This window comes from Schistocerca americana, chromosome 3 (genome assembly GCF_021461395.2).
Source record: "Schistocerca americana isolate TAMUIC-IGC-003095 chromosome 3, iqSchAmer2.1, whole genome shotgun sequence".
Taxonomy (NCBI): Eukaryota; Metazoa; Arthropoda; class Insecta; order Orthoptera; family Acrididae; genus Schistocerca; species Schistocerca americana.
The window spans coordinates 732,808,189-732,834,376 of NC_060121.1; positions in this window are offsets into that span (position 1 = coordinate 732,808,189).

The window sequence follows — 26,188 nt, forward strand, 5'->3', positions numbered from 1 at the left end:
GGGTCTTCAGTGTTCACTAAATATCCATAAATTATTCGGGAGATAACGTAGGAAACACTGTGAGGCTTTTCCCGAATGATTCTATTGTATATTGGGTAGGTACAACGTCGAAAATTGTAGCGATACTTGATGCAGACACTGGCACTGACAGGTCCTGTTAAAAGTGACAGTTACTGTTTACACTACGAGGGGCGTTTCAAAAGTCCGTGCAACAATAAAAACTACTTACACACTTCGTCCAACGCTGTTATAGTTTGTTGATCCCTTCCGAATAATAGATATAATAATAGATAATAAATAAATAAATATATATATATATATATATTTATATATATATAATAGATAATTCTAGATATCAGCAAGGTCATTAGAGAGAGAGTACTAGGTAACGCTGACAAGTGTGCAAAATAGCTATTAGTTGCTGCAATCACCTCCTCGTTTGAATAAAATCTTTGTCCCGCCAGCCATTTCTTCAAATTGGGGAACAAACAGTAGTCCGAGGGAGCCAAGTCTGGAGAATAGGGGGATATGAAACGAGTTGTAATTCTGTTTCCATTAATTTTGCGACAAAGCTGCTGAGGTGTGTGCTGGTGAATTGTCGTGATGGAAAAGGACTTTTTTGCGGTGCAATCGCTGGCGTTTTTCTTGCAGCTCGATTTTCAAACGGTCCAATAACAATGAATAATGTAATAGTTTTACCCTTTTCCGGATAGTCGATGAAGATTATCCCTTGCGAATCCCAAAAGGCAGTCGCCATAACCTTTCCGGCCGAAGGAATGGTCTTCGCCTTTTTTGGTGCAGATTCTCCCTTGGTAATACATTGTTTAGATTGTTCTTTGGTCTCAGGAGTATAGTTACGTATTCATGTTTCATCCACAGTGACGAAACGACGCTTAAAGTCCTGCGGATTCTTCCTGAACAGCTGCAAACCATCCGTGCAACACTTCACACGATTCTGTTTTTGGTCAAGCGTGAGCAATCGCGGAACCCATATTGCGGATAGCTTTCTCATGTCCAAATGTTTATGCAAAATATTATGTACCCGCCCATTCGAGATGCCCACAGCACTAGCAATCTCACGCACCTTCACTCTTCTGTCATCCATCACCATGTCATGGATTTTATCAATGACTTCTGGAGTCGTAAGCTCCACAGGGCGTTCAGAACGTTCAGCAGCACTTGTGTCCATATGACCACTCCAAAAATTTTGAAACCACTTATAAATTGTTCTGATCGAAGGTACAGAGTCACCGTAATGTTTATCGAGTTTCTATTTAGTCTCCTGATGCGTTTTGTCTTTCACAGAGCAATATTTTATCACCACACGAAATTTTTTGTCGTCCATTTTTTGATCATAACTCGACTTCGTTGATTCACACGAATGACAAACACAAAGAAATAGACCAATAGGCTGGAACTTGGTGTGCGTTCTTTCCAAAGATGCTACTAACTAAACATGACCTCGATACGTGCCGGTGGTGCCATCTCTCTGACTTTGCATAGACTTTTCAAACGCCTTTCGTAAGAAGAGAAGGAAGGTTACGAAGGAAAAAGAAGCTTAGGGACGAAGCAACAGCTCGTATTTGCCTTAAGTAATTAAGGCAAATTCCGGATGACAACACGTTTACTGGTCGGAAAGGGGTTGTATTTTGCTCCCTCGGACGCGCATCCAGTAGTTTTCATCGCACTACCTTGCGTGTTAGGTATACACCAGTCCAAACTGCCATAGCACGTTCGCAGCGTTGGTTTCTTTACTATGTCGCTGCATCAGCAGCGTCACAGCAGAGCTAGTTTATTTCAACTTAGAGACTGCAAGGAAAAGGGGTAACGGGTTAAAGAGAAACAAGTCAACAGTAGTGAGAGTTCTCTTTGACTCACAGAGCTTTGTATCGACCAATGGGCTGTTCTCATTCACCTTTACGCATTAATTGAGGTTTCAGCACTGGATTCAGGCCTGCAAATTTCGAAATGAGGGAGTATAGAACTGTGGTTACTGAGGGTCACCTTACCTAGCACAATACCAAACTTAAAAAGTCGAGTGAAAAAAACAGAGAGAAAACGCATGATATTAACATTGAGCAAAGACATTTTCCTTCGCTGATACGTTTCATCCTTCTTCTGCTCTCACGTTTTGCCTTTGGCAGAAACGATAAATGCGTAGTATAATTATCACGTGGAGCTTGCACGAAGCTTTACGCCTAATCCACATACTTGAGTATCATTTTTTCCCATAATCTTACAGTTACTCAGCCACAGTCCAGCTCATCTGAGAATTCACTGGAGAAAACATTCTGCTGCGACAAAATGAACGATGAAACGCTACAAAACGGAAAAAGAAGAAACAAGCTATGAAGGTGACGGAAGGTAAGCGCGCCTTTGAAAAACATTCTGTCGCACGTGATGGAGATCAACAAGCTAACTAAGGACTTGAGCCTCTTTGTGACCATGAATCCGAGCTTATGGATTCACATGTGGGAACTACCTCCCACTCAAGGAAATCCGCTAGGACTGCCGACAGATTAATTACCCGTTTAATTCAAGCATTTTTACTAAAGCGTATTGCCATTGATGCAGAGTATGAAAAACTATGGTTCTGTTTATGTGCCTGCTGTACCACATCTTACAAAGCGAAAATATAGTACGAAGTATCAGCGGAATATCTTAATGAGCTTGCAGTAGCTGAGCCTCTCTGTACTAGGCTTTATATTATAGACGAAGAACGCAAATGAAGAAAGATAGATGCCACCACGTTAAGCTTATAATAATTATCGTAGTAATTCTAAGGCACAAGGAATCAGTGCTAAAACAGTTTAGTGTAAATCTTGTTTAATGAACGAAAATCTGTTCACCCATACTTGTACTCTGCATCAAGTAGCACTGCTATACCGAGAAGAAAGACACATACTTGACATTCTTGGAATGGAAACTGGGAGCAGTAAAGTTGTAAGTTTGACTTCTAGTTGAAGCATTTTCAAATGATTGGTGAACTAGTTACGCTGGTGCGTTTGTTTCCAAATCTGTCGTCGGTATGATTGTTACCGTGGGGAAGGAAGAATGGAGGAACGATGTGGCGTAACATCTAGATATCATCAAGGTCATTAGAGAGAGAGCACTAGATAACGCAGACAAGAGTGTGGAAGGAAAGCGGCTCTAACAGTTTCGTAGTAAACATCCGGGCACTCGTCTAAAGTACTTTAGAAAATTACGGTATGTTGATAATTTTAATTTTTGGACCGTCTGAAAACCTGAATGAAACTCAGTTTTGGTGTCATACACGTGTCGCTTGTATTCTATTGTAAGGCATCTTCAGTGGCGTGGAATATGTGCATATTTTTCTTTACACTATTTATCTAACATTTTGGATAAGTAGAACTTTAAATTATTAGTACCTCCTTAGAAAAGCAAACCGTCAGAACTGTTTATAACTTATATACAAATCGTCCCAAATGTAAGCTAAGTAGTACAACTAAAAATATGTGTATATTCCACGCCACTGAAGATACACTATGTGATCAAAATTATCCGGACACCTGGCTGGAAATGACTTACAAGTTCGTGGCTCCCTCCATCGGTAATATTGGAATTCAATATGATGTTGGCCCACCCTTAGCCTTGATGACAGCTTCCACTCTCGCAGGCATATGTTCAATCAGGTGCTGGAAGGTTTCTTGGGGAATAGCAGCCCATTCTTCACGGAGTGCTGCACTGAGGACAGGTATGGACGTCGGTCGGTGAGGCCTGGCACGAAGCTGGCGTTCTAAAACATGCCAAAGATGTTCTATAGGACTCGGATCAGGACTCTGTGCAGTCCAGTCCATTACAGGGGTGTTAATGTCGTTTAACCACTCCGCCACAGGCCGTATGAACAGGTGTCGTTCGTGTTGAAAGATGCAATCGCCATCCACGAATTGCTCATCAACAGTGGGAAGCAAGAAGGTGCTCAAAACATCATTGTAGGCCTGTGCTGTGATAGTGCCACGCAAAAGAACAAAGGGTGCAAGCCCCCTCCATGGAAAACACGACCACACCATAACACCACCGCCTCCGAATTTTGCTGTTGGCACTACACACGCTGGCAGATGACGTTCACCGGGCATTCGACATACCAATACCCTGCCATCGAATCGCCAATTGTGTACCGTGATTCGTCACTCCACACAAAGTTTATCCACTGCTCAATCGTCCAATGTTTACGCTCCTTACACAGTGCGAGGCGTCGTTTGGCATTTGCCGGCGTGGTTTGTGGTTTATGTATAGCCGCTCGACCATTTTCTCACCACCCACCTAACTGTCATAGTACTTGCAGTGCACCCTGATGCAGTTTGGAATTCCTGTGTGATGGTTTGGATAGATATCTGCCTATTACACATTACGACCCTCTTCGACTGCTGGCAGTCTCCGTCAGTCAACAGATGAGGTCGGCCTGCACACTTTTGTGCTGTACGTGTCCCTTCACGTTTCCATTTCACTATCACATCGGAAACAGTGGACCTAGGGATGTTAAGGAGTGTGGAAATCTCGCGTACAGACGTATGACACAAGTGACACCCAATCACCTGACCACGTTCGAAGTCCGTGAGTTCCGCGGAGCTCTCATTCTGCTCTCAAAAATGGCTCTAAGCACTATGGGACTTAACATCTGAGGTCATCAGTCCCCTAGACTTAGAAACTACTTAAACCTAACCAACCTAAGGACATCACACACATCCATGCCCGTGGCAGGATTCGAACATGCGACCGTAGCAGCTACGTGGTTCCAAACTGAAGCACCTATATCCACCCGACCACAGCGGCCGGCATTCTGCTGTCTCACAATGTCTAATGACTACTGAGGTCGCTGATATGGACTACCTGGCAGTAGGTGGGAGCACAATGCACCAAATAAGAAAAACGTGTTTTTGGGGGTGTCAGAATACTTTTGATCTCATAGTGTATCTTGCAAAGAGTAAGGCGAAATGCATATGGTACCAAAATTGTGTTTCATTCAGTTGTAATTAGACGTTCCAAAAGTTAAACTTATCAAAATGCCGTAATATTATACGCAACTGAGGACGACAGAACTACAAATGTTGAAGATAATTTAAAAAAAATTCTGTCAATGGATCATTGACAAGGAGCGATTAATTTCACGTATTCCGTTCACTGATGAGTCAACATTTCCTCACAACGGAATCAATAACACGCGTACTCTTATGTATGGGCAAATGAAATTGTGCACACTGTAACGTTCTTTAAATTATAATATTATTTGCGTTTGTTATTGGATATACAATGCGTAGTGTTTGTCTTAAGGAAAGTTACTGTGTAATGTGTTGTTGAGCAAATGATGTGCTTAATCAGTTTTACTGTTATCCAAAGAAAAATTAAACAACTTAATCTGGAAAACTAGTATGTAATATCTGTAATGAAATCAACCCCTCTGAAATTTACTCAGTCTCGTGAGCACCAAGTTCTATGTGCAATAAACTGATAAAATTCCGTATCCAGGTAAACAGTGAAATACATTTTTCTTTTAGCTCTTGTGTCCCAACGGATGTATCTTGGTATTCCGTTCTCTCTACGCCGGCCCCGGTGACCAAGCGGTTCTAGGCGCTTCAGTTCGGAACCGCGCGACTGCTACGGTCGCAGGTTCGAATACTGCCTCGGGGATGGATGTGTGTGATATCCTTAGGTTGGTTAGGTTTAAGTAGTTCTAAGTTCTAAGGATTGGTTAGGTTTAAGTAGTTCTAAGTTCTAGGGAACTGATGACCTCAGATGTTAAGTCCCATAGAGCTCAGAGCCATTTTAACCATTTTTTTAATTTCTCCACAGTAGGCATACGAAATATTCAGTCTTGACTCAGCGAAGTGAAATGCTGCCCACATTAAAGCTGTTACAAACATTAATACTTTTCTGATTCTGGGACATTAAATTTTTTTTTACTCTGATTGAAAATCATTTCTTTTAAAAAACATTCATTACATTTTAATAAAGCACGACATGGTAGAGGATGAGGTACTGATAACAGGATATGCTAAGACCGAATGCTTTAATTTGAAACTTGCATTCATAATAAAGTTTCTCATTCACAAAATCTGATACGAAACATTTTACGTTAACTTCAAAATCTTGAAGCTTCTCTACTGTTCTACAGTTCACACTTACTGACGTAGTTAACAATACTTGGATTGTCACATGGCCAAATGTCTGACATCGTTTGGCAAAATAGATTCCAAAATTTAACTTTCTTGTATCAGGTTTACAAAGTACACAAAATATTACAGATCGGATATACCTAATCAATCTATAAATTAAATTTGATGGAAGATACGTGGTTCCTACAATCAAGGGTCGGTACTGTTAGAATTAGCAAAATCCACATTGCGTTGCTCCATACTTAAAACTAAATATACGAAGTTTCATTACCTTACAAAACTGTATTATGCTGCGTGCATAGGCCAACAGCTAAATTCTCACAGCTAGCCACTAACTTAAAGTCTTAATCCTACCTTTAACAGGGTGCAACGGCAACTGCTTCTGCGCTCCGAGCGCTCCTATTTACAATCGATTCTGTTCCTCAGGCAACATCTTTGGTTCAGTGGTGTCAAAGATACAATCTCTTCTACATGTGATAACCATTACATATCATTTGAAATATAGTAGAAAATCGGGCTCCACGTACAAGTGTACCACTCACAATGCTGCTGTAGAAACGAATTTTCACCGACGTGTCTCAGTCAACGTGGTGCGGTATTATTGATGACCAACTCATCGGTCCAGTTGTTTTATATAACCGTCTTAGTGGGACACGGTATCTTGAGTTTCTTCAAAATGTGTTACCAGGATACGTGGAGGATATCCCTTTGCCAACACGAACTCGTATGTACTTTCAGCATGACGAAGCTCCTACTCATTCCGCACGGCCAGTGACAGTATTTCAACACAACGCATCCTGGTAGTTGGATCGGTCGCCGTGGAGTCATTGCCTGGCCACTGAAGTCACCCGATCTTACCCCACTGGATTACTGTTTGTAGGGGTGGCTGAAGAGAGACGTCTACAAGTGCAGAGTGGACACAAGAGAGGAACTTCTCGCTCCTATATTACGTGGTTGTGCCCAGCTAAAGGAATGCAAAACTGAGCACCGATCGCCGACACAACACCTGTCTACAAGGACAGCAACATGCAGTGAAGTTGACGGTAGACTGTTGAAACATCTTCTGTGAGGAAACGTACACAATTAAACAAACCATAACATAACAGTATCTTAATTTACCGTCACCTGCACCTTTCCCGATCCTAGCTGTTTTCATTTGTTCACCCGGAGACGGTTAGGAAACGCGCACATGTTTGTTAGAAGTTTTTTGTTCAAAGTCACCAGTAGTATCACTCGTCAAAGCATGTACCTTTCCTCCTGACTCACCCTGGATATTACCTGGCGGAAACTTTTTCTACTGCTGCCGTTCAGATTGGCGGTAGAAATGTCAATATTCCCTGTTTCTCCTCCTCAATAAAATAGAAAGTAATGTAGTCAACACCAACATATCGGAACACTCACGTATTCATCAAAACTCAACAAATAAGCCACAAGGTGTATTTTCAATCTTTATTTATATAAAGCAGGCCTACTCTCCGTCCGGTGACAGATCTTACGTTATTCCAAAAGATCAGTTTCGGACAAAGCACGCTCTTCATATCGGGTAAAAACAAAGTAAATTGCAATTGTGTTCTGGTCCTTCGCTTAAAAACTTAGAGATCTGTGTAATCTAAATAACATAGAAACGTTGTATAACGTACTATATGAAACGTGGAAATACGTATACATAACGTATTAAGTGCCAGTTTTTCGTGAAACGCCTTAACAGTTTAGTTTAGATTAGATTAGATTTTCGTTCCGTAGATCGGTGCTGAGGAGATCCTCGTGGATGTGGAACATTCACTATTTTTTTAAAGCCAAGATAACAATACTAAATGTATGAATATATTCAATACATCTTTTGATTCTATTAAAAAATTCGTCAATGGAGTTGGCCACTAGTAATTCTTTCAGGCTCCTTTTAAACTGATCTTTATTTGTAACTAAATTTTTTATGTTTACTGGCAAATTATTGAAGATGAGTGTTCCTGAGTAATGGACCCCTTTTTGAACTAAAGTAAGTGCTTTTAAGTCCTTGTGCAGATCATTTTTGTTTTTGTTCCTGGTATTGTATGTATGTTTGTTGGAAAAAGAGATATATTATTTAGGACAAATTTCATTAAGGAGTAAATACACTGAGAGGCAGTAGTTAGTATACCCAGTTGTTTGAAGAGGTTTCTACAGGACGTCCGTGAATTTACTCCACAAATAATACGTACTACACGCTTTTGGACTCAGAAAACTTTTGCTTGACTTGAAGGGTTACCCCAAAATATTATACCATTGGACATTATGGAATGAAAGTAGGCAAAGTATGCAAGCTTCTTCATTTTTATATCGCCTGTGTCAGCTAACACTCGAATTGCACAAACAGATTCGTTAAGGCGTTTCTGCAATTCTGTGGTGTGCTCCTCCCACCTGAATGTATTATCAAGTTGTAATCCCAGGAATTTAAGACTGTCAACATCTTCTATCTGCTCTTCTTCATACTTTATGCATATGCTGGGTGGAAACCTCTTACAGGTTCTGAACTGCATATAGTGAGTCTTTTCGAAGTTTAATGTCAGTGAGTTGGCTTTAAACCATTTATTAATATACATGAAAATATCATTAGCAGATCTTTCTAGATCTACACTCGACATACTATTTATTGCAATACTTGTGTCACCTCCAAACAAAACGAACTCTGCTTCTGGCAGTGTAACTGATGAGAGGGTTCTCAGTACTGCGTGATACGTCCCGAGACGCTTTCTAGGTGCCAAACCATGGAGAAAGTCTCTCAAAGCATGCGTCAGTACGCGTGGTGCATGGTCTTTGGGCCACAGTCTGCTTCCCTCTAGAGTTCCAAAATTTAAAAGATAGGAAAATGCTTTTTGTTTACTACAATTCTTATAATTAACATTCACCAGTATGATGTAGACAACATTCACTGAATAATATATCTTGACCAGAAGCGATAGGTACATCTGTGACCTTTTAACATAACTGCACCTGACGATTCGGCTTTAGGCTGCGAAACTGGTTGTCTATCAATAAAAGAACAATTTTACTAACTGTCAGCGAAATTCTTCTTAATATCATGTTTTATATACGAATTATTACAGTGTTAAATTTTAAATCCGTTAATGCAGATGGAGGACACTCTTTAACGCTGCAACCATTTACACCAAATTGTCTAGAATGGTCCATATTCAAGGATATGACAGGGACAATCATTCGAAGAAAAGAGTCAAATAAACATGGGCTCAAAAATGCATACCTCAAGAGTTATGAGCACTTCATTTTCGATACCGTGAAAAAAATTTCTTCTACTTCAAGCTCATTGCTTTCCGTATTTTGAGAAATGGTAGTATAGACTAAAACAAGGGAAAAATGTCCGTAAACATGGGCTCTAAAGCGCATGCCTTAAAAGCTATGAGTACTTTTTCATCTTCGCTAAGGTGAAACACACCTCTTTTACTGGAGAAGTGTTCATAGATCTAAAGGTACATATTTTAGAGCCCATGTTTACTGGGCTATTTTGCTTTGAATGATCGTTCCTGTCATATCCCTGGATATTGCCCACTTCATCTGAGATAACATATGTAAAGGGACAGCATGTAAGTATGGTTTTAGTATACGACAGTGAACTAACAATTTCGTTAGGACAGATTACTCTGTAACTACTATATTTGGTATGTGATACACACATTGTATTGTAATTATATTACAAAATTCTTTAAGGTTAGTAAACATGGAAGTAGAACCCAACTGTAATTCATTTTGTTGTTTAACAGATCTGAAGATGGGCGACATTGGCCGAAACGGGTCATTTTTAGTAAAAAACAGCTGTCGATTTGTTCAATAAACATGTTGCAAATACTCTAGCGTACCTTTCTTTGTGTCTGCCCAAGTCCACGATAACGAGAGGAAGACAAATTAGTTTAGCCATTCTTCATTTATTCTGAGACAAAATTCGACTGTTGTATAGATAAAATTGCTCAATTGAGCGTCTAATCTATAACAGGGAATCTTTTACGTGAGGGGCTGTGTGATGTATTACCACTTCCATGAAACAATTTGTGTGTGCACATGCAGTATTTACAGTCATATTTCCCGAATAAGAATTTGTGTTGTCGTACGTTCGTGATTGAAAAACAAGTGTTGAGTTTGGATGAGATTTCTAAAGCACAGTGGCATGGAACAGCTCATGTCAATGATGATGTGTATAATGTGGTTGATGTAGCTTTCGGTATTGAGCAACTGTAGTGTGACTACACTCGGTGTAAACGATGCAGCATGTCTAAGTGTTGCCATTTTCAATTGTAAATACTGTTTCACTGCGTAGTGTTTCGTTAAAATAGAGACTCCGTATTTGCACTTCGATGACGGATACGGGAACGTGCAACAAGACAGTGACTTCTATTTTCGCAAATATCACTCTGCCTGTACTGCATACATTGCTTTAAGCAAATATTTAGCTTTTCGCTACGTAATGTCCCTACCAAAGTATCTCGTGACCCAAATGGTCGTAACTGTCTGTTACAAGTTATTGTCCCTTTAGCGACGTGTGCTTCTGAAACTAGATTCATTAATCTTCAAAAATCGATTGTGCATAAATACCGAGTTTATAGATAAATAATTTATGTAATTTGTACAAAAACACATTTTCGTATTCCAAAATCATTTTTATTCGGTTTTACCCGTTAGAGCTGGGCTGCTTCCCATGCTTCCCATGCTAGAGCTAAACGTCGGAGGCATCACACCGCACGTTCCGAATGTCTCCGTTTCAATTATTTGTTGAAGTATGCAGGAGATCTGCAAGATTTTCGTTGTTTCCTTCGACTGCAGGGCTTCGTTAAAGGAAAAAAAAGGCGATGATACAGAAAAGAAAATTATTTCTTAACGAGAAACATGCAGCTTCTGCCGGCCGCGGTAGTCTAGCGGTTCTAGGCGCTCAATCCGGAGCCGCGCGACTGCTACGGTCGCAGGTTCGAATCCTGTCTCGGGCATGGATGTGTGTGATGTCCTTAGGTTAGTTAGGTTGAAGTAGTTCTAAGTTCTAGGGGACTAATGACCACAGATGTTAAGTCCCATAGTACTCAGAGCCATTTGAACCATTTTGAACATGCAGCTTCTGTTCTACATATCATTGTGGATCGCAAACAGTCAACAAGAGCTCAGCAAAACTGTTGTCACTACTGCCAAAGACCTTATGAAGGGTTTTTTCACGTTCTTACAAAGGCAAATCGCAAGTGGCACGAATTGTGCTGACGGGCTGCCACAGATGAAACAGTTTGCGAAAGCTTGCAAAACCAGTTTGTGCTACAAGGCACCTCAGCAGACTGATATCGCGTTGTTGCGTAAGGGCGTTTAGGATGGCTGTGGTCAGGGAGTGCGTGGATGGTCTAAAATATTTTACTAGTATTCCGTTGGCATAGACTAGTCACCTAATTTAATATATAATAATGAATATTTATTTCCAGAATGAGATTTTCACTCTGCAGCGGAGTGTGCGCTGATATGAAACTTCCTGGCAGATTAAAACTAAAACTCAGAAACACCTGGAGCTATTTCATATTTGGTTGAAATTGCTCCAGGCGTTCGTGAGGCATGCTTTTGTTTCGCAACTTCTCACACCCGCCCTCAGCCATATGGCTGCTTGGGGAGTCTGACTGCCACACTAATTTTTTCCATACTGCAAGTGATTTGCGTGCCAAGTTTGGTAGAAACTGCTTCAGGCGTTACAGAGATTTGCCGATATGTCTCTACCTTTGTACGCCCCACCCCCACTCCCCCTCTATGGGTGATACGTAATCTGAACTGTCTCCCACAATCCTAGCGTCCACTAACACTGTAGATTCGATACTAATATTGGTCGTTACCGAATACTTTTATACCTCGTGGGTTCTCACTCCATGTCCACCCATTCCCATCCTATCAATTCACTAACGTTTCACCATAGTCGAAAGAATGAATGGTAAAGTACGTGTAGTAGAAGAACGATCAAACAAACAATTAAATGTTGAAACTTCCTGGCAGATTAAAACTGTGTGCCCGACCGAGACTCGAACTCGGGACCTTTGCCTTTCGCGGGCAAGTGCTCTACCACCTGAGCTACCGAAGCACGACTCACGACCGGTACTCACAACTTTACTTGTGCCAGTATCTCATCTCCTACCTTCCAAACTTTACAGAAGCTCTCCTGCGAACCTGCAGAACTAGCACTCCTGAAAGAAAGGATATTGCGGAGACATGGCTTAGCTACAGCCTGGGGGACACAGGTCGGGCACACAGTTTTAATCTGCCAGGAAGTTTCATATCAGCGCACACTCCGCTGCAGAGTGATAATCTCATTCTCGAAATAAATATTCATTATTATATTGCATATAATTACTGTGGCAGTCAGACTCCCCAAGCAGACATATGGCTGAGGGCGGGTGTGAGAAGTTGCGAAACAAAAGCATGCCTCACGAACGCCTGGAGCAATTTCAACCAAATATGAAATAGCTCCAGGTGTTTCTGAGTTTTGCATGACTCATTATTTGTGTGACACTATTTTGGGAGTAAGAAATCTCTGCTACCCGTAGGGTAGAATGAGATGTCATGTAAAAATCTTTGGCAATAACCTGTTGGTATTTACTTCCCGTATGTAGTTGACTTACAACACTTTAGAAATATTAAGCGCACATGTGTTGTTTAATGCGTGAGTCAAGTCCCGAGAATGAATTCTGCAGCGAGCCAAATCAAAGTTCAGCCAATCTGCACGAAATATTTCTAAATTGTGTACACAAACTTTCCTCAGAAATCAGTCTATATACTAGTGAAAACCATATCAAAATAGTTAGAGTAATTCCTGAGATAAGCCTTCATACACAGACACAAAAACGCGCGGGTATTCTATTTTGATAATGTGTACAGATTTACAATAGCATCCGTTTCTGAAACTACATCATGCGTATTTAGGATTCTTTATGCACACTAAATGGTCTAAAAGAACTTTTACTTGTTTGGACTTAGTGTCACAGCTGGTTTCTGAACCGTTGATTATTTTCTGACGCAACTACAGCGTTTGTTTTTCTATGCTCCTCTCGTTTTGTGGGGGTGTCATTGTCACTGATCCTATACTAAAGTAACATTGGGCGATTTTGTACATGCGGTGTCCAAACTATTTCTCTTGTGACTTATGAAACAGCGCGTCCCCATTACCGAAACTGCTTATGTGGAGGATGATCGCGATGTGACTGTAACAATAGGGTTTTGTGGTCTTGATGTTGGGACATCTAGCATCCATACTGACTAGAATGGACAAAACTATACACTAAAAGTTTACGGGCATACAAATTGTTCTCTAGACTCTGCCTCTCCATCCTTCCGTCTCTCCGCGCCTTCCCCCTTTCTCACCCTCTCTCGCTTCTGTGTTAAAATCAGATAATAATAAAGTTCCTAAAACATATTGAAGACGGTAAGAGGGAAACAACTAAAAAGCTATCGCAGAAATTTGTGGCTGACTGAACATTACACACTGATCTAGAGCTTTACATTGTCATTGCGACATAACTACAGCCGACACCTCACAGCTACTGCTCTTGTGGATTCAGTTGCTGTTAAACTGCACCAGATATCTACTGATGTTTACCCTACAGCCTGGTCAAGAGCTCCGTGATAATTCTGCTATATATTGCTGTGGTTGTAATCTTATTCATCCATAGACGGTCAGCTGGTTTATACTAGCAGTTGATGGGCGAGAAAAATGAAAATCTCAGCTCCACACTGTTGCCAAAGGGTGCTTCGCAGAAAGTTAAGCAGTATTGTCGTACATTCTTGAACATACGTGCACTGAGAAAATAGTCAGTGGAGCCGGACGAAAACCATCGGATCTGAACGTGAACCAAAACGTTTTGTTTGACAAAAATGTGATGTGGGACATAAGGAAATCAGGTAAGTGACATTCCTCTAGTATTCGGCTAACCTGTGAGCTTCCATTCGATTACCATAACCTTTAATGGATTTCTTATTCCATACGATGCTTACTCATTGTCCTAAAGAGAAATAGACATCTGTTGTGCACTTCTTCATTCTGGATGTCATTGTTTTATGTGACAGTCCTTGAAAAGAACCTCAACGAATGGTCTGCAAACCAGCATCACTTTTAGATCATGCTGGATACTCTAACTTTTCTTTTAACAGCACAGCAGTGGATAAACAACCGGTATTCCTAACCTCAACTGTTGGCCGCCCTCTTCGGGGAAGTGAATCTTTGTTTTTCTCCATTTCAACAGCAAACTAGTAACTATCAGTCACATGATTTTAGAATAATCCTATCTGTTAGGGATGAAATGAGCGATTCGGTGACTAATGGCAATCACGCCACTTTCAGATTCACTCTAGTCTTTTGGTTTGACCATTTGATCCTCTATAGGAGCTAAACATGTTTATCGACATGTACGGCCGTTTTCATTTGCATCACTTACGCCAGTGAGTTAAGAGATCAATCTTTGGACCTTTCCGCCGTGCTTTGTCCCCGCCTTTCATATCAGGGTAGTGCATAAAGATTTTGTATTTTCACACAACATATGAACCTAATGCAAGGCATCCACATGCTGTTATATAGTGTGTCCATAATTAAAATTCCATTTTCAAAACGCCGTAGAAAGAGAAACACTGCTCAGAATGACATCAAATTTGAACAGCGTGTTATTGGCGTAGGGAGAAACGTCACGGAACAAAAAAAAGGTTAGGAAAAATTTGACCAATAGATGGCGCTGTAAGCAGACTGTGCACACCAAGAGACGTGCGACACACGGAGCTCTCTTTCAGGAACTGTGGCTGTGCACCAGTAGCCGTGCAGAAGTCCCGGACACTCATGAGTATGAAATAAGACGTTGGTTCGATGTCTGCTAAGGGCCTGGGGAAAAGATTACAAAATTCAAAAAGGTAGATTCTTCTGAAGTGCAGAGTGGTTATAATTAAACTTTCAAAGCGCTCTCGAAATAACACCACTGCACTGGTCAGAATGACGTCAAATTGCAACGGAATATTATCGGAGAAGGGTAAAAACGTATAGATGGCGCTGTATGTGTCAGAATACCTGTCATGCGCACGACCCATTGAAATTGGTACAAGCACGCCGGGTACACGGCCTTTCCTCCCTTCTCGTCTGTGACGTTCCCCATGGCAGTCTCAATGTAGATCGCGCTCTGCTTGTAAAGCAGTATTACAAGAATGATGACTGTGCACACGTCGCTCTGCAGAAGTTCCGGACACTGAAGGGTCTGAAAAAAAGCGTTGGTCCGATGACTGCCGTTGGTCTGGAGAACATTATTCGGAAATTGGTCTGGAGAACATTATTCGGAAATTGTAAAGGCCGGGTCTTTTGGTGTGCAACATGGTAGAGGGAGGAAACGAACTGATTCGAAGTTAGTGGAAGCAGAGGCCACAGCAATGCAGGAGGAGAAGAGTGGTGATGTGCAAGTGTAGTGCACGGTGAATTGTCCGAACATTGGACACCTGTGACCACGATGCTTAAAATCCTACGAAACATGCTTATTTGCTGTCCATTCAAAATTACCCATGTGCACAAGTTGCTTCCTGTTGACCTGCCAGCAAGGTAGACCCTGGCTTTAGAATTTCTTGCTCGCACGGAAGTGGACAAAGATTGGCCGTGGAAGCTTTTGTGGACAGACGAAGCCCACTTCCATCTGACAGGATATGTCAATACACAGAATTGTCGAATATGGGGCAACGGAAAATCCACACGCAAATCAACCAGTACCACTTCATCTTGAAAAGGTCACTGTGTGGTGCGGGTTTCAAATGGTTCTGAGCACTATAGGACTTCACATCTTAGGTCATCAGTCCCTAGAACTTAGAACTACTTAAACCTAACTAACCTAAGGATATCACACACATCCATGCCTCAGGCAGGATTCGAACCTGCGACCGTAGCAGTCACGCGGTTCCGGACTGAAACGCCTAGAACCGGACGGACACCGCGGCCGGCGGTGCCGGTGTACGGCGTCATTTATCACAGGGCAATATTTTTTCGAATAGACAGGTGCTTCCGGTCCTGTTACCTGTACTGTCACTGGTAAGCACTACGAGAGTCTTTTGCGCACCCACGTCATTCCAGCTCTCCAACAGCGTGAATGTATGGGTGGGATCATTTTTATGCAAGATGGCGCACCTCTGCGCATTGAAAATCTAGTTAAGCAGCTGCTGAAGCGCCATTTCGGAAATGCTAGAATTATCAGCCGCCATTTCCCTACAGCCTGGCCGTCCTGATCACCTGATCTTAATCCGTGTGACTTCTGGCTGTGGGGCTATCTGAAAGATGTGTTCAGTGTTCCGATTGCAAACTTAGCTGCATTGAAGGCACGCATTGCGCAACACATACTGAACGTGACCCCGGAAACACTTCGATTAGTTGTGGCACATGCTGTTTCGATTTCAGCTTGTTGCAGAAAACTGTGGACAGCGTATTGAACATTTTTTGGGCTGAGGACAATTAAAAACCCCTGTGATCGATGCTTTTATGCGGTTTTTAGCCCCAGGACAATTAAAAACCGATGTGAGTGATGATTTTTATGCGGTTTTTGGGCCTCAGGATAATTGAAAACCGCTTTTTTCCCATCCGATGTGGTATGACCGTGCCGTGGTGGATGGGCTTACGTAACTAATACTATCACACCTGTACACCTATGCACACTGAATAGTGTGGTGTCACCGCCAGACACCACACTTGCTAGGTGGTAGCTTTAAATCGGCCGCGGTCCATTAGTACATGTCGGACCCGCGTGTCGCCACTTTCTGTAATCGCAGACCGAGCGCCATCACACGGCAGGTCTAGAGAGACGTACTAGCACTCGCCCCAGTTGTACGGACGACTTTGCTAGCGACTACACTGACGAAGCCTCGCTCATTTGCAGAGCAGATAGTTAGAATAGCCTTCAGCTAAGTCCATGGCTACGACCTAGCAAGGCGCCATTAGCAGTATATTGTCTGAAACTATAGAGTCTCACTTGTATCGTCAATAACGATGTATACAACAGGGATGGATTAAAGTTAAGTATTCCAGCAGCTACGTACTATTTTTTATAGCATTCATTACGTATCCTGTTTCAGACCTATCTCTAGCCTGCGTGAGTTAACGCGTGCCTTTCGGCTACTTCCGAGTGGCGTGGCTGTTAATCTACGCCACAACAAATAGTACAGTTAGTTGAACGTCAGACGTACACGTTAGGCAATGTTGTATGATTCATTTGTCATTTTTAATCGACCATTACTAAATTATGATCCTTACAGCGCCATCTATTGCTACATTTTGTAACTATTCATTTTTCTTCTGCCATACATTTTCCCCCTTCTCCGATAATATTCCGTTGCAATTTGACGTCATTCTGACCAGTGGTGTTATTTCTACAGCGTTTTGAAAGTTTCATTTTAATTACAATCGGCCGGTAAAATGTGGAAGAGGGAGGAAAGCGGTTGATCCGACATCTCTCGCAGATGTGGTCGCAGCATTGCAGAAGGGGTCGAGCGGTGGTGTGGAAAGATGCAGTCCACGGAGAACTGCCCGAGCGCTGGACTTACCTGTGAGTACGGCACATGAAACATCCTACATTGCTGTCCATACAAAATCACCCATCTTCAGGAGTTGCTTCCTGCTGATCTGACAGCAAGGCAAACGTTCGCTCTGTAATTTCTTGGTCGAGTTGAAGTGGACGATGAATGGCCGTGAACATTATGTGGACAGACGAATTCTGTTACCATCTCCAAGTACATGTCAATACGCAGAATTGCAGAATGTGGGCAACGGGAAATCCGCACTCACATCAACCAGTACCATTTCATTCTGCAAAGGTGACTGTGTGATGCGGGTTGATGGCATCGTCTATAGCAAGGTCATATTTTTTTCGAGGAGATGAGTCCTGCGGCTCCTGTAAACGCTACGCGGGTCTTTTGCGCATCAAAAGCGTTCCAGCTCTTCATTAGTGTGGATGTGTTGGTAGGATCATGGCGCTCCTTCGCGAATTACACAGGCAGTGAAGCGACTACTGCAGAGACATTTCCGAAATGCTGGAATTCAAATGGTTCAAATGGCTCTGAACACTATGGGACTTAACTTCTGAGGTCATAAGTCCTCTAGAACTACTTAAACCTAACTAACCTAAGGACATCACACACATCCATGCCCGAGGCAGGATTCGAACCTGCGACCGTAGCGGTCGCGCGGTTCCAGACTGTAGCGCCTAGAACAGCTCGGCCATTTCGGCCGGCTGCTAGAATTACTGGGCGTCATTTCCCATAGCCCGGCCGTCGAGATCACCTGACAATCCGTGTGACTTCTGGCTGTGGCGTTATTTGAAAGATGCTGTGTTCAATGTTTCAGTTACGAACGTAGCTGAATTGAAGGCAAGCATTGATTAACGCATTCTGAAAGTAACCCGCGAGACATTCCGATGTGTTGTGGAAATGCTGTTTTTCGATTTCGGCTTGTGGCAGAAAACGGTGGACAGTGTATTGAGCATGTCTTGCACCAGTCTCACTACGATAAGAAACAGATTTCATTTTGCTTTTTATGAGGTTTTTGGGCCCAGGAAAGTCAGAAAACGATTTGATTTTGCTTTTTATGGGGTTTTTGCCTACAGCACAATTAAAAACCGACTTTTCCCATCCGAAGTGGTATGACCTTGCCGTGGTGGATGGGATTGCCTAATTAAGCGTCACAATTGCTGACTGCCGAACTGCAGGCATGCATATTGAACTGTACGGCTGGTTGTAATTGCGACTCAAACAATAGCCGTCGTATTGCTATTCACCTGTCGTTTGTAGCCGACCCCATTTACGTTCAGACGCCAATAACGCCATCTTTTTTTGTTCCATGACGTTTCCCCTTGCGTCAATAATAAACTGTCCAAATTTGACGTCATTCTGAACAGTGGTTCTCTTTCTACGTCGTTTTGAACCTAGAACTTTAATTATCGGCGCCCTGTACGTGTTGTGTACGGTTAGAGATTGCTGAAAAGAAATATCTGTGTACAACAGCTTCGTGAACGACATTTTCGAGCGAATTGCGGCCGAGGCGTCGCTCGACCATCACGTCCCGCGAGATCCAGACGGCTGTGAAGCTTTTGCTGGCTGGCGAGCTGGCCAAGCACGCTGTGAGCGAGGACACGAAGGCGGTGACCAAGTACACGAACTCCAAGTAAGGAGGTGGGGAGGTGGCTCTTTAAGGTCTCCGTTGCCGGGAGGGGGGGGGGGGGGGCGTTGTTAGCGTGGCGTAGCGGATTGACAAACATCAAGCATTCACGTAAATAAAGTTCAAGAACAGAAGATTGAAATAGTAAAAGAATTCAAATATCTCGGAGAATGGATTAGGTGGAATGCTGGGGAAAGCAAAGCAATGGAATCCAGAAAAAATTAACTTGAATTCGCCTTCCAACTAACAAAAAATAGATACAACAAAAAATCCCTTTCATGGGGGTGCAAAATTACACATTACAAGACAGTGATTAAGCCAGAAGCATTGTATGCAGCAGAAACACTAAGCATGACTTTCAAAGGCCAAACGGAGAAACTTGAGCTAAAGGAAAGGAAAATTTTAAGAAAAATCATAGGGCCAAAATTTCAAGACAATACGATTACATACATCAAAAATGAGACTCCCGACAAGGAAATGGAAAAACTTTCAGGTACTATGCGAAAAAGGAGAATAAATTTTTATGGTCATCTTCTCAGAATGAATTCCAACAGATTAACTAAACAAATCTTTGACTGTTTCCGTAACCGCAAAACGAAACCGAACTGATTTAAAGAAACTGGAAAGATCTAGTAGAATTAAAGTTTTCAGAAAATTCACTTATTGACCGAACAGCTGAATTAATTACTAAATATGTAAACATACGGTTCCAAGAAAAATCTACACAAAAGTCCAAACCCTTCATCTCGGAAGAAGAGAGTAAAAGAAGATCAGAAAGAATGAAGAAATACTGGGCCCTAAGAAAAGAACAACGCACAAAAAAAAAGATTGATTTAGCGTACCCCAAAGAGGGTGAAACGAAAGAAGAAGAGATACGATCACCCCCTTATGCAGTAGACTGACAAACGCCAAAGCATACGATCACAATGCAATTTCGACGATAACGACACTGAAAACACGTTGACATGGCGCACATAACACTGATGAATGCGACGGCTCAAGTGAACGTAGAAGCGTGACGGCGGACACTAAAAACACAAAACGACGTCACACACACGAGACACTGATGGCGATGATCTCCGGCGCGCAAAAGTCCACTTAGCGTGTGCGAGTCCGGGGACCTGCCAAGAGGGGAAGAAGGGTGAGGGGGGGGGGTGGAGAGGGTGGAGAGGGGAGAACAAAGATGCCAATGGCTGAGGAGATGGGAGGAGGAGTAGAGGGACAGGGGAGGGGAGGCCCAGGGGAGGAGTGGGGAGAAGGGGAGGAGGGATGGAGGGTGCCCAAAGGAACAGACACAGGAAGAGGGAGGGAGGATCAAAGTTGGTAGGAGGGGTAGATGGAGGGGAGGAGGACATCATCAGGGAGGGGGAGCTGGTGGAAGCCACCTTGGGAGAGGGTAAGGAGGGTGGAGAGATGGAGACCGGGTGAGACGTGGGAATACAGGCGCGGCAGCGGGCAGGGGTGGGAATACAGGTGCGGCAGCAGGTGGGGGTGGGAGAGGACGGGTGAGACAAGCGGATGAGGAGGATCGAGTTTGCGGGAGGTGTACGGGATCTGTATCCTTTCAAGGAAAAGGAGGAGGTGGGGGAAGGGGATGAGATCATACAGGATCCGCATGGGGGAGGGGAGACGGATGCGATAGGCGAGGCGGAGAGCATGGCGTTCAAGGATTTGTAGGGATTTATAAAAGGTAGGGGGGGACGGAGATCCAGGTCGGATGGGCATAACAAAGGATAGGGCGGATGAGAGATTTATAGGTGTGGAGGATGGTGGAGGGGTCCAGACCCCACGTACGGCCGGAAAGGAGCTTGAGGAGATGGAGTTGGGAGCGTGCCTTGGCTTGGATTGTCCGGAGATGGGGAGTCCAGGAGAGGCGACGGTCGAGGGTGACGCCAAGGTACTTAAGGGTGGGAGTGAGGGCGATAGGACGGCCATAGACGGTGAGATAGAAATCAAGGAGGCAAAAGGAAGGGGTGGTTTTGCCTACAATGATTGCCTGGGTTTTGGAGGGACTGACCTTGAGCAACCACTGGTTGCACCAAGCGGTGAACCGGTCAAGATGGGATTGGAGAAGGTGTTGGGAGCGCTGCAGGGTGGGGGCAATGGCAAGGAAGGCGGTGTCATCGGCAAACTGGAAAAGGTGGACGGGGGGTGACGGCGGCGGCATGTCCGCTGTATACAAAAGGTACAGAAGGGTGGAGAGGACGGAGCCTTGGGGCACACCGGCGGAGGGGAAAAAGGTGTAGGAACCCGTGTTATGGATGGTGACGTAGGAAGGACGGTGGGAGATAAAGGAGCCGATCAGACGTACGTAGTTAATGGGAAGGGCGAGGGTTTGGAGCTTGAAGAGGAGACCGGAATGCCATGCGCGGTCATAAGCACATTCAAGGTCCAGGGAGAGGAAGATTGCGGAGCGATGGGAATTAAGCTGTTCGGAAAGGAATGAGTGAGGTGAAGGAGAAGGTCGTCGGAAGAGAAGGACGGCCGAAAGCCACATTGGGTAACGGGAAGGAGATACTGGTGGATGCGTCGGGTGAGGATGGATTCCAGGACCTTGCTGAAGACCGAGGTAAGGCTGATGGGACGGTAGGAGGAGACAGCAGACGGCGGTTTGCCAGGTTTAAGGAACATCAGGATACGGGAGGTTTTCCACAGGTCGGGGTAGTAACCGTTGGCCAGGACTACATTGTAGAGCCTGGCCAGAGTGGAGAGGAAAGCGACAGGAGCTTCACGAAGGTGACGATATGTGACACGATCGTGACCAGGAGCGGTGTTGCGTTTTGTGCGGAGTGTAGTAATGAGATCCTGTGTAGTGATAGGGGCATTGAGTTCCGTGCGTGCAATGTTGTCCAAGTACTGGAAACCAGGTGCGAGGGGAGGGACAGAGGTGTCAGTTCGATCGCGGACATCCGGGAAGAGGGAGTAATCAAACTGGAGATCATCGGGGATGGAAAACACATCGGAGAGGTAGGAGGCAAAGTGATTGGCTTGGACGAAGGGTTTCATACAGTCGTATATACAGTGCTTTCCTCTGTTTGCTAGTGTGAGAAGAAATGAAATGACTAATAGTACGGTGGCTTGCGAAGTACAGGTTGTTTATAAATGAATATCGGAGTTTTAACGCTTTATAATATTTATTACATTAAACTTACAGTTATAAATGATATGTCAAATGAAAGAGCAACTCACAGTTATGTTTGGCACCAGTGCGCATGCGCAGTTCCGCCACAATCCGCTAGACAGCGGTAGTAGCGAAGATGGCGACTAGTGAACAGAAAGCGTTTTGTGTTTTGCAGTTTGCAGAGTCCGAATCTGTAGTTACTGTACAATGTGCGTTGCGGCTGAAATTCGGTTGTGATCCTCCAAGTGATAATAACATTCGTAGATGGTATCATCAATTTGAAGATACCGGCTGTCTTTGTAGAGGGAAGAGCACAGGACGACCAAGAGTTAGTGAAGAGACTTTTGAGCAAGTGAGAGAGTCGTTCACTCGTAGCCCAAAGAAATCAGTCCGGAAGGCTAGTCGTGAATTACAAGTTCCCATGTCGACTGTTTGGAAAGTTTTGAGAAAACGCGTACAACTACATCCTTACTGTTTACAGGCAAGCTGGCAGATCATGGATTACGTGCCAACTTCGCAAACGAAATGTTGTTTCATGACAATGAAATTTTCTGGATCATGTTGTCTTTAGTCATGAATCGACCTTTCACCTTAGTGGACATGTTAACACAATGTGCACATCTGGAGCTCAGAAAATCCTCATGAGGTGGTACAAATGCAACGAGATTCCCCTAAAGTGACTGTTTTTTGTTCCGTATCCTGGCGGGAAGTTCATGGGCCTTTCTTTTTTGGTGAACCTACTGTAAATGGCACTTCTTACCTTGACACACTAGAGCAATGGCTCTTCCCTCAGTTGGAAGAAGCTGAGTCAGAGAACTTAATTTTCCAGCAAGATGGTGCGCCACCTCACTGGCATAGCAAATTATGCGATTGGTTGAACTTCACTCTACCCAAGTGCTCGATAGGCCACAAGGGGCGCAATGACAGGGCTGGCTTTGCATGGCCTCCACGTTCACCTGACCTAACTCCATGCGATTTTTTTTTTTTGGGGTTTCATCAAGGATTGTGTGTACGTCACTCTGCTACCAGCAGACCTCCCTGAATTAAGAAACCGGATTGAAGCAGCTGTTGCTACAATCACTGAAGACACACTTATCAAATTTGGGAAGAACTTGGCTATAGACTTTATGTGTGCCATGTGACAAATGGTGCTCACAATGAACGTTTTTAAGGTTCTTGGTAAAACTGTTTGAGTTGCTCTTTCATTTGACATATCATTTGTAACTGTAAGTTTAATATAATAAATATTATAAAGCGTTAAAACCCCGATATTCATTTATAAACGCCCTGTATCTATTCATATGTTGATGGTGTAGGGGTTACTGTCCGGTTTTCTGAGCACAGGTTGAATCTGCGCCGAGTAGACGACTATGATGAGCGTTTGGGCAATGTTGTGTTGTTATGAATCGATATGGAAATGAGATAAATGGGAAGGCGCTACCCTGGGCTACTGTTAGCCTACACTTACGGAGTAGCGGCAAGGAAGCCACAGAGCTTAATGTTCATCTCCAACAGGCGAATAACTGTCAACGGTGTCACGTGCCCTTACTCCATGCGACGCTTTCTGTCCAGCCAAATATTGACCATGATCGTCATCTCTCGGTCGTGCGTGATTGCCCTATTATTGCATGTGAGCGAGTCCGGTTACTTCAGCTCCAGAGACAGGAGTTAGCACTTACTAAATTATGGTGGCTCTGTCAGATCTAGAATGAGGTTATTAGTGCAGAAATATACAATTTTATTCCTAGGGGAGTATATGAAGAGACACAGCTTTTGCTTGGCACGACGTTGCTGTCGTGACAAGACCTGTACTCGCAGAATGCTGCGCGGAAGAGTCGGTGTAACTATCAACGCTACTCCCCTCCTCCGCACGCAAGTACTGCGGAACGAACTCGTTTCTGCGAGCCGATTGGTCCACAAATTCACGGGATCGCCACTTCCAGCCAATTGCATCGCAGTTCTTGCGGACAACACCAGAGATAACCAAGTGGCTGCAAATGGCAGTAGCAGCAGCGAACGCAAATATCCAATATTGGCTGACAGTTTCGCTAACTGAAATCGCCACACTCTCCAGTTCGTCTCGGCCGTCAGCAGTAGTGCTCGGGGCCGACCTGGTGAATAATTCTCTCAGCGCAAAATTTGTCGCTTTGTGAGGAAACGTCAATTTGCGAACGTCTAGGCTGTGGGGTGTTCCGCTTACTGCAACGTTGCGCGGGCCTCTGTTTGTAGGAAATCAGCGCAAAACTGCGGTCAATATGAGGCGGCGCGGCAAACAGAGCAGGAAAGCGCACCGGCTGCAGCACCGAAAGTAAACAAATAAATAGATCACCGCCGAGATGAGCGCATTCATTATTCACGGGGTCAATAGAGCGGCGGCGCGTGTGTGCCGGGGAGCCCGGGTTCGATGCGCGCCGGTCGTACCTGCACGTAGAACGGGCCGCCTATGCACCACGCTGCGGCGTAAAAGCCGGTGACCTGGATGTCCGTCCGCGTGCGACCAGGAAGAACGGTCGCCAAACCGCCGCCGGCCACCGCTCTCTGGCGCGTCCTCTTTCTGTTACACGCACTCGTCTCCTTAAATGTCATTCACTGCTTTTCCGCAGGCGCTGGGAAAAAGTGGCGTGACCTTCGCAGCGTAACCGTTCATCGTCCAGATATCCTGCGGAGACCTACTTAGCATAGGCCGCAGGGCTGAGGGCTCGGCCTTCTCTATGGAAGTGGCTGCCCAAACTGCGTTCTAGACTAATCTACATTTATACTCTGCAAGCGAACTTACGGCGTGTGGCGGAGGGTGCTTTGTGTCCCACTGCCACTTGCCGTTCCCTGTTCCACTCGCCTATGCTTAGCAGGAAGAGCTATTACTGATAAGCCTCCGTGTGGGCTCGCAACTATTTAATTTTATCCTGATGAACTTCCGCGAGATATGTACGTAGACGAAAGCGGTATATGGGTTGACTCTTCCAGGTGTGGTGTCGTCTGTACAACGAGATGTCATTCAAAAGTTGTCACCTCAAGACGGCACCACGGGTAAAGATAGCCGCTGCAAGACGCAGCAACGAATCAGAAACGCTTGCGTAGACGCGCCCCCAAGTCTTTTCTTACGTCGCTGCAGTCATAAAGTTATTTATGTCAGAGAGCAAAGCCGCTCACCTCACACTCCATGTCCGTAGCTTGGCTCAAAATGGTTCAAATGGCTCTGAGCACTATGGGACTCAACTGCTGTGGTCATAAGTCCCCTAGAACTTAGAACTACTTAAACCTAACTAACCTAAGGACATCACACACATCCATGCCCGAGGCAGGATTCGAACCTGCGACCGTAGCGCTCGTGCGGTTCCAGACCGTAGCGCCTTTAACCGCTCGGCCACTCCGGCCGGCTATGTCCGTAGCTATCAATTGCAATTACCGCTTATGACGACGGTATTGTCGTAGTACAGATCCGGTTCCAAGCGAAAAGAACAGTTATTCTGAACTTATTATCAGTTGAAGACTGTTGTACTTGGATGTGAATCTTTCATTCTTTATGAAGTGCCAGATGTCATAAGTATCAGCGACAGCATCAATTTCCAAAGTTAAGTATTAACCATGTTCAAGTTGCATGTTGTAGTTTTCGCTCGACCTCTCCTCAACAAGAATTCCTACAGCGTGATACAAAACGCCTCTATTGCAGCGTCTGTCCCACCGGAGTTGGCTCAGCATCTCCGTGATGCTTTCGCACTTGCTAAATGAACCTGCAACGAAACGTGCTGCTCTTCATTGGATCTTCTACTAGTC